This window comes from Apostichopus japonicus, chromosome 18 (assembly GCF_037975245.1).
Source record: "Apostichopus japonicus isolate 1M-3 chromosome 18, ASM3797524v1, whole genome shotgun sequence".
NCBI classification, from domain to species: Eukaryota; Metazoa; Echinodermata; class Holothuroidea; order Aspidochirotida; family Stichopodidae; genus Apostichopus; species Apostichopus japonicus.
The window spans coordinates 18,359,825-18,372,037 of NC_092578.1; the positions used below are offsets into that span (position 1 = coordinate 18,359,825).

Consider the following 12,213-nt stretch of genomic DNA (forward strand, 5'->3'; position numbering starts at 1 on the left):
TTTTGCTTTTGTTGAAGCCATTATTATTCCACTGAGTTATCAACTGAACAAATTACTATAATTATCAAAATCCTGTGAGTTCCGTAATTTTTTACAAATTGCCACCATCCCTACCACCCCCCTCCCAACCCCCCTCCTATTCGCTCCCCTCCGAATTTGATGGCACAAGTGTACGTCTTTTGGCCAGTGTCGTTGCTTTAAAGTACCATAATGTGAAGCAAAAGTAAGCATCACTTGATGAAATTTAATTAAGACTGTTTTACATTAACATAAAAACTGTTTAAATAGAAGGAATGTCACCGATAACAAGTACCATGAAAACAGATGCTCCATACTTTTCAAAGGATCCATATTGCATTGTGACTTTTTAACTTTAATAGAGGTTTTTATGCCAACATATACCACACTTCATATTTATGTAACGTTAAACACACACTAGTATAGTACAGCACAACTAACCTGAACTTTGACACTTTATTCGAGATAATATGAAGAGAACGGCAAAACCGTTATCTTTCGTTAAGACAGTGACCCAAGTTGACCCTTGACCCTTGACTCGTGCAATGAAATTACATGCGAGTTCACTAATACGACATGCAGATAAGTTATGTTAGCGTTTATATCCATGCTCAGTTAAGGCTCGATATTATACTCATGTGTAAGTGTTTTGCATATTAAAGCAGTCACATGATTGAAAGAAAATGGCCCCAACCATTTTGAATCTTGTTCACGTCACTATAGTATCGTAAAGTTGTTAATTTCCGGTTTGAAAGTTAACGGACGTTTTCTTGTATATCTTAACAGTAAGTCTGAAAATATGTTCTTGTGTTTATATGTGACAGCCCAAGAGCTAGGCTATCAAAGCAATCAGCGCCATAAATGAAAACATATAAAACCTTCGCAATGATTGTCCTATTGGTAAATGTGCGTTTCACAGAAAGGAATATATTTTCACAAAAGTTTGGAATAAAAGGTCTAAGACACTGACTTGAAGAAATGAAAGGTTCTCGACCAGGGAGCTAATTTCTCCTTCACGCAGATCAGGTTCAGATAACTATACGTTAGGTTACTAGTTTTGCTTAAGCAATCTTGTCATAGAACACACATACCTTACGATTATATCCCAACATAAAATGACACCATTTTTTTTTTGGGGGGGGGGGGGGGGTTATAAGTGAAGAAAAATGAATTTTTCTTTTGCAGTTATAATTAATTCAAACTCCAAAATCGTCCTAAGGCTTATATACAGCACCCTGTGTTTTTTCAAGTTGAAGGTAAATATACATCCTCTGGAGTTTAGCCTATGGCGGTAATAAAATGTATTACGGTTAATAAAATCAGTTCAACAAATTGAAGTTTATAAGCTATATTGTTTTGTCCGGTGTATGCATGAGGTATGGAGAGGTAATAGCCATAATATTCTTGCAATATTATGTAGCAAGGAGATGTTTGGGGACATTTCCTTGATTATTTAACTCATAACCAAACCTTTCAAGGGCTTTCAAGCTTATCTGAGATTGTTTCTAATTTTAATCATTCGGTGAAATTGAAACTGAAAACAAACGAAAAATATTACCTTACTATGTCTTTTAATCAAGAATGTACCCTAATATATGGTTTCGAGGACACAAGACAGTGATCAAGTTGCACTGGAATTGTTTTTAAATTTGTTGGGAAACATATAACAGTGATATCAAATAGAAGTTAAGGTTCAACCTTGAAGCTTTGATTTGTGCATCGATGAATCTAATATTAAGTACCCAATAAATATGAACAGCTTTCTCTTGGACTTGGTGCATATCTAAACCAAAACGTTCTGCCTAAAGTTGGTGTCACGGCCACCTTACGACATTTTATAATTATTTGGAGAGGTATTTTAAAATAATTTGGAGATATTACCTCCCATGCAGGACAACAGACTTATAATCTTCTACCAATATGTGTGGTACAAACATTTGTTATAAGACGTGATTGTGAAAAATGACTGTTGTAACATTATACAAATTGAATTAAATAATTCTTAAGTTTGTATAACTGATTGAAGGAATAAATTTGACCTCTAGGTCAAACATCCTCGTCTTAAAGGGATATTTCAATGGTAGATAAATGGCGTCAGTTATCATTAACAGAGAAAATATGTCAATTACACTGCTAGTAAAAAATTTCATCTCATCATCTTGTCTACAACTCAAGATATAATAGATTTAATGTAACATATTTTGACTGGCTAAACCATCGATTCTTCTAAGAAGTGGATCACAGTGGGTGACCTGTGATGTCATCACGGGTACATGTTCTTAAAGGCATTGAATACTCGCCCCAAACCGCGTGCCACCCTCTGAAAAAGTTAACTTTCCGTTGCTTGCAAATGACGTTTTTTTCTTGTCGCTACAAAATGCAGACAATAATGAAACGTGATACCTTGTTATCTTTTATCTGGACATGAGATGTCCATCGCTGCTATGTACACTGTGTTGTGGGTATTGACCGTAGCTGTATGTACTGACTGTACACTAGTGCCTAATTACTAACGGTAGCAAGCTGTGTGTGTATTTTCTGGGATCGATGGTGGTGTCTAACACTTCTGTTACACCTCATTCGACACTAGGTCAGATTACCGGCATCATACGTTTCTTTGTGCGCGAGTCTTCACACCCTTTAAAATGCCTTAATTTCCCTGCCATCATTCTTTTTGTTGATTTACCTTTGAGATGTGATTCTTGTAGTTACATTGAAACGTTTGCAAGCTTCGCTATTAATGTTCTCCGTATTCAAAAAATCCTCAAAATACAACTTTCTTGTTCAAATATTATTTTATTTTGTAAATGGTAAATATCTTCATATATTTGCCTTGAAGAAAAACTCTATAAAGATGAGGCTTTGACCAGACGATGCAAAACCCTTCATCGATCTTATGAGGCAATCACCGTCATTACACCGGAATACCCCTTCAATGATGATACACTGACCCATTACGTAAAATTGGGTTGCTTTGAACTTTTGCAATTATTGAAGGTAGTTAAGCTTATATATAGTGATACGTTATACAACCATAATGAAGTTTAGAATTAGTCAATACTATATAAGAAACATTTTGTTGTTGAACTTGATCTGTTTGAGATACTTTTGATAGCAAGAAGACACACACAAATTCCATTCTTTCCTGTCCTTCGCTTCTGATATTAATTACCCTCCCTGTCAATGTTTTTACCGTAATGAAATACTGTAGTCTCTCATTCAAATCGCTTGCGGGTAACTTATCTCTAATTCGGTTTTGTATTTCAAAGGTTTACTTGAAAACTGGTACAGAGTTCATGATACTTGAGTAGACACGTTTTCAGTTATGGATAACCTCTGGTAATACAACTATATATATATAGTTAGTACCAGAAATCATGAGAAATCATGAAACCAGAGCCGTGCATTACCGTTTGACTTCCAGATCAAGAAACATGTTAAGGTAAATTTCGGTTAGGAATCATCTCAGCGACATATTCCTATTAGGTTTATAAGAGAGGATTGAATATTAGGATGAAAAACAATATGGGGGGGGGGTGGGGCGGTCATGGACAAGTTCATTGACCGTAATTAAGAAAGCTTATCAAATCCATCGAGACTATATTTAACCTGATACTGTATGGTTGTGAGTATATTCATTTTTGTAGTACGGCGTGCACGCTATAATATTGGCATTACTTGCCAAGTGATCAATACCTACATGACTAGACGTTGAAACTTGAAAATTTCATATAGTCTCTGTACATTTGCAGTTTCAGAGGCTAGCTGCGTAGGCAACTTATTCAAAGACTATCACGGCGATCACGAGCGCCCTCTGTATGTAACTACCTACATGACTATACTCCCCCTGGTGTATTGTCCGCCCAAAAAACAACATCATGAACAAGCGAAAAGGTCTTCCTACAACTGCAAGCACTCCTCGCGCACTACAAGAGTAATGCATATTTGTATAGGCAAATGCAGTTCTAGTTTACATTGCATTGACTGACGTAAAGTCTTAAATCATACATAGTCTTAAATCAATCATAAAATCATACTAAGTCTTAAATCAAAGGTCATAAATCATACTTAAATCATACATAAATCATACATCGTGGAGTGTTAGCTCAGTGGTTAACGCCGGTGCCTTTCAATCATAAGGTCCCCGGTTCGAGTCACTCTAAGATTAATGTATGTAGTCCAGTTACAGAGTTGTTGACAATTGACAATTCATAATCATGGACGTTAAATATGAATGTAAGAGACTGACTTCGGTCGGCTTGCGGCCTTGATAAACCAATGAGGCTTCTTCGCGAGTTCCTGCTTGCAGGAGGATCTAATATACATTATACATACATAAGGGTGACCGTGAATCAGGGAGACATGCATGGTAGATGTCCACTATTACATTATACTTCGTGGTCATTCTTTTCCCAGCCAGCTATGACTATGAAGAAATTATAAAGATTTCTTAAAAGCTCAATTATACCTTTTCCCTTGAGTTTAGAGTGGATTTCCTTGGAATTTGTAAGCTTCAATCGATGTATAATGTTTAGTAAAATGATGAATAAAATGATGTTTGCATTGGAATATTTGGCATAATATTCGATATTGGCGTTTATAGTTATAATCGAAGTCATATTTGTGAGAAAGTTTGGGAAACAGAGTTGTGATTATTTTACTGAAATGTCTCACATAAGGTTTTGTGAATTTATTTTTGACTGGAAAATAATGTCTTTGTGCGGTACTAACAATGTTGAACATGCCTTTTAACATTCCAATAAAGCTGGCTGAAATATTCAGTCCTGCTTAGCAAAGTAAATAACAGTTTCCTAAAACGTGTTTTCACCGACAAGCAGACACGAAAATAATACATTGCTGTCAGAGTCTATAAACGATATGCCTTCGAAACGTCCACAAAATGCTGACTTCTAACAAGATAAGGTTACCGACTTTACAAATTAAGTAAAATTTCGTAAATGTAAATGATTTATTTGCTAAACTAGTTATTACGTAAACTTAACCGTCTAGGCCTCCTACTAACAATATACCGTGACAAATCAATATTAGTATTCATTAGTTAGTCAACCGTGATTATAACGCATCTCTTCACGCAGTGACCACTGCATGGTAAAGTATTGCTTCTTGCATGTACAAGAAACAACACCTTATCAAGCTTGAGGCTAAAAAAAAAGATGAGATTTCATCAGCAACATTCCGCAAATCTTATGTAGCAAAAAAAGAAACAAATATTGAAAAGCATAAATATTATTCATGATGTAGAGGCCATTTTGAATTGCTACATTTTTTGTTGGCAACGATCCACAGTTTTGCAGGCTTCTTTCAAAGTGAACTACGAGAATACGACTCATATCCAGAGAGAAGGAGGTCAGACAACCTTTTTATTTCCCCAATTTCCTTCCATTCTTCCAGATACTTTCGACTGAAGCTCGAGGAACCCTGTAACCCAGGGGTTCCCTAACTGGGGTGCATGAACCCCCAGGGGGTGCGTGAGTCCATTCCAGGGGCTTCGTAAGGACGTTTCTGAAAGTCAAAACTAAAGTAGTTTTTGTTGAACTAAAATCTGATATTTCATATAATTTAGTAATGTACAAAAGTCGTACCTATCGACAAACTCTTTTCGCGTTCCATATGCATATGTTGCCATAGTAGTACCGTACCGTGCATGTGATAAATAACTGAATTATGAAACAAACACAGGCCGCATGACTTTGGTGAAGTTGGTGTACGCATGACAGAACGTCGTGAAGATAAAGAGCTAATATGATCTTGAAGTTTCCAAATAAATATTTGTTCATATCTTGTTTTTTTCCATTACAATATTACACTATGAACTTGATCTATTACGAAGCACTGCTATGCGTATTATAGTATAATAATGACTCAGATCGTGTCTCGAAAAGTTGGGGGTTCGTGGACAACTCTGACATCCACAGGGGGTTCGTGGGGGGCTTAAGTTAGGGAAACCCTGCTGTAACCAATCAACCCACCAGTATGATCAATCTTATTAAAGTATGCACAGGACATTTAAGGTCTGCATACATTGATACAATTGGGCATTTGACCCTTAACCACTTCTGTTGCGAATGTTTTCACGAAAAATGCCCTTTTTTCAGCATAATCCTGAAGATCCAAGTTAGATAATGCATGAAAAGTACCTTCTTTCCATATTTTAGTAATATTTAAAAATTATGTTCATTTATTGTCTTTCGTCATAAATGGTGCCCCTTTTATATCTGACAAGTGCCCTTATCGGCAACCATCAAGTAGGGTTAGCTCCCTATTACCTCCCTGTTACCTATAGTAATAATAACCATGCCGTAGTATACCATTGCAATCTACAACGCGCTGACCTTGATAAATTCACATTCGCCAGCTCAATTCATTTCCTTATTTCTTTGAAAATGTCGAATAGTTCCCTTGGCTAACCGAACTACTTTCCTTTCCTCAATTTTGATTTATCCACAAATATTAGATTCGTTTACCAAAAGCCACGGTTTAACATCGCACGAATATCAATAAATAATCAATAATTAATTAATCAATATCGCTGTAATTAAGTTGTTTTCTTTTGTAAATATCATTGTCAACTTCATTCCCTTCCAAATTAATACTGATTCTGACTTTTTTTATATTAAATTCGGTATATTTCAAACGTCGTTGGGGTTCTCCATCCTAGAATGGGTAGTTTTGATGAGTTAATGAAGTCTAAAAAAAATAAAAAAGCCAAATGTAGCAAAGCAAATGAAGTTTTTTAGTTTTGTATGAAAATAGGGCAACAGCAACGAAAGCATAGGAACTCAAGTCAATATCTCTCTTTAAGTCAAATGTTTCGCCTAATTGGTCGATTTTTATCGCTTGTTTTGTAGTTATGAGCTGTTTTATAGATTTTGGTAATTGTATACATATTCTGCCCTTCTTTATCAGTTCGTGAAAAATCACGCTGTTTTTAATGCAATTGTAACTTTAAATCATTACTTCAAAACGATTTGATATTTGAGGAAGTTAACCAGACAGAACGCAGTTTCTTCTATATTACTACTTATGGCAATAGGTGATTATATGGGAAATTCAGTTATCTTTTGGCGTCAACATATAATAATACTGTTGCATTATTATTATTCGTGCCCCTGTGAAGGTAGGCTACTTTCTACGAGGTTAACTTCTTAACGAATAATAATTCGTTTCGCTTTGCCAGAGGGACATTAAACGTAATATCGTGAATCTTTACTTTATTGCAAACCACCTTCTGTTGCCTCACAATTTGATGCCTGAAAAATATCATAAAGTTTTGATCAAGGTTATTTACTGATGTATTTTCCCTAAATTTGCGCGTGTTGTTTGACACATTATAAGCCCAAAACGATAGCTTTGCGACAGTACAATAATATCTAACATTATAATAACTAGGACACTGTAGGCAAGGAGAATGTGTCCTTTATTACAAATAACATTTCATATAAGCACTGCACGGAGATAATCAAACTTTAAGGGAAACATATAAAACAAAATTAACAGATAATGAAATATCATATGCAATTGAAAACATCATTTTTTGTTTATCATCTATACAGTTAGTGACAGTAGTTAAATGTTTGATGATAATATTCCGTTTGTAAGTATAGGCTTATAGATAGGCCTATACTAAATGAAACGCATAACACTTTACTATACTACCTTACAGCAAAGTACGATAATAATACTTGATCAACTTCGTCGAGTCAGATCTGTTGGCAAGAACAAAGTCGTAGTTTAGAAATTAATGGTGATCAAAGCCGTAGTGGGACGTACAAATATATAATGTTCTGAAATATTAAACTCCATTCCCCCTTTCTAACGTAGAAATGTGAGAAGATACATATTTTTATTTTTATCTGTTGATAATATCATGCATGACCTGTGCATCTTCTTAAAGAATCCATATTTTTCGACCGGCGTTGACCGGCTAAATCAAATAATCTGTTTACAGAAGATGAACAGCCAAGGTATAATAAATCATAAACACGGCTTCTCTTCATGCATGGTATCAAATTGCATAACTTATCTCACTATAGTACGTTAATATAATAGTTGGATGTCTCGTTAGCTCTGTTTGTTTTCTTGTCTGTTTGTGATATATAAAATAAAGTCTTTGCGGTAGAGATGCTTATGACGTGCCAGTCTATCAGGCAGCTAAAGAACAGTTGGCTCCGTTGAAGGATAGCATATAACTTATGATTTCATTCATATACAAAACAGAAGAATTGAGCAACTCTAGAAACAATTACGTCACGGAGCAAATTCTTGAATTTATATATATATATATATATATATACACACACACACACACACATAAATATATATATATATATATATATATATATATATATATATATATACTAGGGCACAAGACTTGTCTTGACTTAGTTCAACGAACTAAGCATGACGTCACTTAAACACTGCGTGATATCCATCAGAGATGAAAACCCCTGACGTGTTATTTGTCTGGAATTGGCCGGAACTGTTTTAACTGGTGGAAACCATAATATGTGTTTTACTCACTCGGAGAGCACGATAATTGCAGCATAAAACGCTAGCACACGTGTCGAAGTCTCGAATTTCTAAGATCCCATTTCTACCGAGCCATTACCCGCACACGTAACAATTAAGTCCTGATGGTATAATGTTGTTCATTGCTGAGTCCGTCTTGCTCTCTATAATTTCAGGTAATGAGGTGTGGAATGATTCTTTTTTTTTTGTTTCTTTACCTAAGTTGAAAAATTCTACAAAATAACTTTGAACTGAGGTGGTTCTGTGTCAGTCTGTTAATGTAATTACGTGGCGATGAGTACTTGTGTATGTGTGTGTTTCTGTTAGCCATTTTTATGAGATCATTCAGTGTCTGAAATGCGTCAATCCTTTAAAAATGCGCAATCGTAACACCTTATTATTTATCAATATAACGATTAATATGTCGATCTTAGGAAGCATATTTCTGCGATATAGATAGTTTTGTTCATAGATAAACCACAGCAACCAATGGCAGCCACTGTCATGGTCACGTGGTTACAGTCTCAATGTAAGGAGGCTTAGAAGTTGAGAATGGATCAAGTTGGCTGATTTGCGTCCCCATGGAGGCTCTTACCTTGGTTTGCTTTTCTTGAAACGTATTTTCCAATTTGCAACATTTTACGTTTTTTTTTTATCTACTTCTTCCTCTTCGTATTTTGACTATTTATCGCAAGCCTGCCAAGACCATATCTAATAACACTACTTTATTCTGCCAATATCACAGTATCTCACTTTATCTAATTCTGTCTAGTATAAATACATGATACTTTGCTGAATCGTATAATTTCAGAGGGCAACCAAGCGGCGACGCGGAAAGATGATCATCAAAATAATAAAAACTAAAACCTCCCTTTAAAGTTCATAATTTTCAGCTAAATGTGTTTGGCTGTGGCACCAAATATGCTAGGGTGATCAAATATAATTACATGAGGGGAACGGAGAATTCCCTTTACTCCCTAGAGCAACTTCGTTATCATTGACGGTGGTATATATATAATTACTATGGATACAATAACGTGAGGCGATCGAACTGTAATCCTTTTTCAAAATCGTGCATTTTGTATTTGAAAAAGAAAATAATTTTTGCAAATACAAAAACAAAAATTGATTTAGCGTCCTTCGATATTATTATTATAGATATTTATTAATTGATTAATTATTTACTGTGTTTCGTTATTGAAAATGATTACAGTTGGCAATCACATTAAACATTGTCTTGTAAATTAGTTGTTGTATTCATGTACGCTGTAATATTTATTCATCGCTGATATGTTTTGTTAAAACAGGTAGGAAAAAAAGCGTTATAGGCATAGGTTTATTGAAAGAAAGGTGATTGAAAGAATTTTGTCCAGCAAAAATATTTGGATTAAGAAAAGTGGGAATTTTAAAGACGTCCTGCACCTTTGAGAGTTTCGTGACATAGGCTCGCAAAGTCAGAACCTATGAATATTATAATAATATTCACATATAACTTGTGGTCAAGTGGTTAAGGCAGTGGACTTGTGATCTAAAGCTTGCAGGTTCGAGTCCTGGCCAGATTATTATGTTGTGTCCTTGGGCAAGGCACTTTATCTCCATTGCCTCTCTTCACCCAGGTGTATAAATGGGGACCTGTGAGATAAACTGTCAGTTAGGCGCGGTTTAGCTGCTGCCATGTGGAGGGATTGTCTCTATGTTTGACAGGTTATCGTTGACCGGGGTAATATTGTAAAGCGCTTCGAGCATTTGGGAAAGGCGCTACATAAAAATATGAAATTGTTAATTAATTATTAGCATATTGCAGTATATTATAGCTGTGTGGTAAACGCCCCTCTCTCTCTCTTTCTTTTTGAATTAAGTTTGGTGACAAGTGACGGCTTTGGTTTTAGTGTACATAAACATATACGTTGCAGCAAAAGTGAGTTAATGTACTATATACGTAGATATACAATACCAATTTCCAATTCGCAATTATTAATTAAAATCCCTTTTTCTGGCTATCGATTACTGTAGCAATTATGACATATAATACAGAATACTGGAGTGTTTCCTATGTTCCTTTACCTTCATCATCAACTTTTCAGTTAAATACATTTTTTTATTTTGGGTATAATAATATACTTCTGTAATTACAAACCTTCAGAAACAACAACAATGTAATGAGAGTGCTGGTAATCTCGGGATTTATAGCGTACGGCCTGAAACGTAATGTTTAGAGAGACGCTCAATTTGAAGCGATAATTATACCTTTAATTGAGAGAACCAATAATTGAATAATTCGAACCAATTGGAGAATTAAGCAAACGAATTATATCGATTTCTACATTAGATTGTAGTTGGTGCTTGTATAATGTAGATAGGCTACTATATTTTGAAATAAAAAAAAATTAATCACCCAAGGCAAAGCCTAGGCACGCAAACGAGAACACAAACAAGTCCACCCACCTCTCAACCCCTTACATTGATTCTGTATCCGTATGGTCATGACGATGTTACCTCAAGTGAGTTTCACGAGTCCCTTGGTGAGGGGAAGAGGTACTTGCACATGATCAGGTGTGAGGTTGGTGAGCTATCTATTGTGTTCTATTCAGGCGCGTAGCTATGGGGTGGGCGAAGGGGGCGAACGCCCCCCTCCCATTGGGCATATTTTTTCTTATGATATCGCTAATAATTTCAAAATAGAAAATGCTTAGATGCAACTTACAAGGCATGGGAAGTTCCATTTCCAGCGATCTGAGAGAAATTTTCGGCCAAAATGTTCTTGTACGTTTCGTGCCAATTCATGGTGGCGCTACGCTTAGATAGTTTGCCTACAAACTTCGCCCCACCCTTGGCAAATTCCTCGATATTCGTCTGGTACTATTTACATATAAGCACGTAATCTTAGTGAAAAGGTCGAGAACTGGTTTTCAACAAATTACACCGTGCTCGACCGATGATTGCCTGTAAAACCCATAGCCAGAGAAATTAGGACCGTTAATTTGTTTTATTAATGAATGATATTGTGTCCTTTGTTCCTTAATTATGTTTCGTAGTCTCTTTAGTTCTCTGTATACTAACTTAACTTAAGTCTCCCTTACATTTGCACATATACCGGTGCTGTGGCGAAGTGGATAAGGTCGGGGGCATTTGAATCAATGAGGCTTAGCGATCGGGAGGTTTCGGGTTCGATACCCGGCCGGGTCATATAGTAAGGTGGGTTTTTTTTTTTTATCTAAGAGCAATCTACGGTTTCCCACCTGAAATGACTTTCGAAATTAGAAAGATTCCAAATTTGAGTTAAAATGTTTTATTGGAAGCCATAAGCCCTTGTGGGTTTCTCCCACATTTGTGGTCGATTAAGCGTCGTAAAAATAACTGCTGGTTATTATTAGTATTATTATTACGAAGCGTATACGTTTTAGCATACAAACTAGCTTTTTAATCGTTAGGTTCGATCAAAATGACTGCACATTCACTCACGTTCTTTTAGCCCTCTCAACAGATGAAGAGATCACATAAATCACATAAAGAGGTAAAAAATAAGATGATTAAACGTATGCTGCGGAATATGATGCACATTCTAACGGTTTCATATACAGTCCGACACACACAGACACACAGACGCACCTATACCCATACAGACAATTATAGACAAATAATTGCAAGAGAAATGAAAAGCGAAAA

General features: G+C 35.7%; 1 protein-coding gene across 5 annotated transcripts in view; it reads left to right on the plus strand.

Moving 5' to 3' along the window:
- LOC139958657 (corticotropin-releasing factor receptor 2-like) overlaps window positions 1–12,213 on the plus strand; it is a 186,622-nt gene that overhangs the window by 45,425 nt on the left and 128,984 nt on the right. The window lies entirely within an intron of this gene.